Source organism: Chiloscyllium plagiosum, chromosome 51 (assembly GCF_004010195.1).
Source record: "Chiloscyllium plagiosum isolate BGI_BamShark_2017 chromosome 51, ASM401019v2, whole genome shotgun sequence".
NCBI lineage: Eukaryota > Metazoa > Chordata > Chondrichthyes > Orectolobiformes > Hemiscylliidae > Chiloscyllium > Chiloscyllium plagiosum.
In genome coordinates, this window is record NC_057760.1 from 786,602 (window position 1) to 789,402 (window position 2,801).

Below are 2,801 nucleotides of genomic sequence, written 5' to 3' on the forward strand. Positions count from 1 at the left end.
TTTATAAAAATGACGAACAGCAGTGGACCCAACACCGACCCTTGCGGTACACCACTAGTAACTGGACTCCAGGATGAACATTTCCCATCAACCACCATCCTCTGTCTTCTTTCAGCAAGCCAATTACTGATCCAAACTGCTATATCTCCCACAATCCCATTCCTCCGCGTTTTGTCCAATAGCCTACTGTGGGGAACCTTATCGAATGCCTTGCTGAAATCCATATACACCACATCAACTGGTTTACCCTCATCTACCTGTTTGGTCACCTTCTCAAAGAACTCAATAAGGTTTGTGAGGCACGACCGACCCTTCACAAAACCGTCCTGACTATCCCTAATCAAATTATTCGTTTCTAGATGATTATAAATCCTATCTCTCATAACCTTTTCCAAAACTTTACCAACAACTGAAGTAAGGCTCACTGGTCTATAATTCCCAGGATTGTCTCTACTCCCCTTCTTGAGCAGGGGAGCCACATTTGCTCTCCTCCAGTCTTCTGGCGCTATCCCTGTTCACGTCTCCACCCAGATGCCTTTTAAATGTTGTCATTGTACCAGCCTCCACCACTTCCTCCGGCAGCTCATTCCACACACGCACCACCCTCCATGAAACAGTTGCCCCTTAGGTCCCTTTTAAATCTTTCCCCTCTCACCTTAAACCTTTGCCCCTCTAGTTCTGGGCTCTGCACCTTTTTCATACCCCTCGTGATTTTATAAACCACTGCAAGGTCACCCCCTCAGCCTTTGAATTCCAGGGAAAAAGAAAAATCCAGTCTATTCAGCTACTAGGTTAATTTCGGATATCTAGTTGGCATGTAGGCCCTTCGGCCCATCTTGCCTATGCCACCCAGTTTCAACAATTAGTCTAGTCCCATTTGCCTGTGTTTGGTCTGTATCCCTCCAGACGTATCCCATCCACGCACCTGTCCAAACGTATCTTAAAATGGCAAAATTGTAGTCATCTTCACCGTTACCTGTTCCAGACACTCACCACCATCTGTGTGGAAAAAGTTCCCCCTCTGGACCCTTTTGTATGTCTCCCCTCTCACCTTAAACCTCGTGTTACGACTCCCCTATCCTGGGGAAAAGCAGTTGGTGATCAACTTTATCTGTGCCTCATGATTTTCTATAAACGTCATCCCTCAGTCTTCTACGCTCCCAGCCAGCCCAACCTCACCTTCCAACTCAAACCTTCCAGTCCATGTGGTATCCTAGTCAATCTTTTCTGCACTCTTTCTAGTTTAATAATATCCTTTCTGTGCTAGGGTGAGCAGAACTCTAGCGCACAGTACTCCAAATGTGACCTCGCCCATGTCTTGTACAGCTGCAGCACCACGTCCCAACTCCGCCACTCAGTGGTCTGAACGATGTAAGCAATCACTGCGGAAAGCCTTTTCACTGGCCTGTCTAGCTGTATCTCCACTTTCAAAAGGAGCTGTGAACCTTTACCCCGAGATTGCACTGTGCTGTAACACTCCACCAGGGCCCTAAATTAAACTCCACCTGTCATTCCTCAACCCACTGGCCCAGTTGATAAAGATCTCGCTTTATTGACGTCATAGGGACGTACAGCACGGGAACAGACCCTGCGGTCCAACCCGTCCGTGCTGACGAGATATCCCAACCCAATCTAGTCCCACCTGCCAGCACTCGGCCCATATCCCTCCAAACCCTTCCTACTCATGTCCCCATCCAGATGCCTCTTTAATACTGTCATTGTACCAGCCTCCACCACTTCCTCTGGCAGCTCATTCCACACACGCACCACCCTCTACGTGAAAAAGTTGCCCCTTAGGTCCCTTTTATATCTTTCTCCTCTCACCCTAAACCTATGCCCCTCTAGTTCTGGACTCACCCACCCCAGGGAAAAGACTTTGTCTGTTTATCCTATCCGTGCCCCTAATGATTTTATAAACCTCAATCTAAAATGATCAAAGGAACTAAAAATGCATTAACATCAAAGAAATGTGACAACTACGAATGCCTATAGGAATCCCAGATAACCACCTTCATTACCCATTATGCCGGCAATCTCCAACATGAAGGCTATTTACAGAGTATTTCAGAGTGCATCGCCCTGTTCTGGCTGGAAGGGGTGGCTGTAAAGAGGCTTTTAAGATGTATCTCAGAGCTACCAGGGATATTTAGAGTGCATTTGCACTGTCTACCCACATTCTCACCCCATGACTGCCACACATTATATACATGCACATGAGATTTAAGGGTACACAGGACAGTCCTGATGAAGGGCTTCTGCCCAAATCATTGACCCTCGGATGCTGCCTGACCTGCTGTGCTTTTCCAGTGCCTCACATTTCGACTCTGATCTCCAGCATCCGCAGTCCTCACTTTGACTCTGGGGCACATCGGGTACACCTGGCTACCTCAGGGATATTTAAGGGGGCACCCGGCTACCTCAGGGATATTTAAGGGGGCACCCGGCTACCCCAGGAATATTTAAGGGGGCACCTGGCTACCCCAGGAATATTTAAGGGAGCACCGGGCTACCTCCGGGATATTTAACAGCAGATTTGGGTTACTTTAGGGATATTAGAGGGTATAGCTGGGATATTAGAGGGTATTTAAGGGTATAGCTGGGGTATTTAAGAGGGTGTATTTGGGGTATTTGAAGGTATATGTGGGGTATTTGAGGGTATATCTGGGGTATTTATGGGCATATCTGGGGTTTTTGAGGGTATATCTAGGGTATTAGGGTATATTTGGGGTATTAGGGTATATCTGGGGTATTTGAGGGTGTATCTGGGGTATTTGAGGGTGTATCTGGAGTATTTGGGGGTG

General features: G+C 47.3%; 1 protein-coding gene across 1 annotated transcript in view; it reads right to left on the reverse strand.

Moving 5' to 3' along the window:
• LOC122544750 (HCLS1-associated protein X-1-like) overlaps window positions 1–2,801 on the reverse strand; it is an 11,107-nt gene that overhangs the window by 5,526 nt on the left and 2,780 nt on the right. The window lies entirely within an intron of this gene.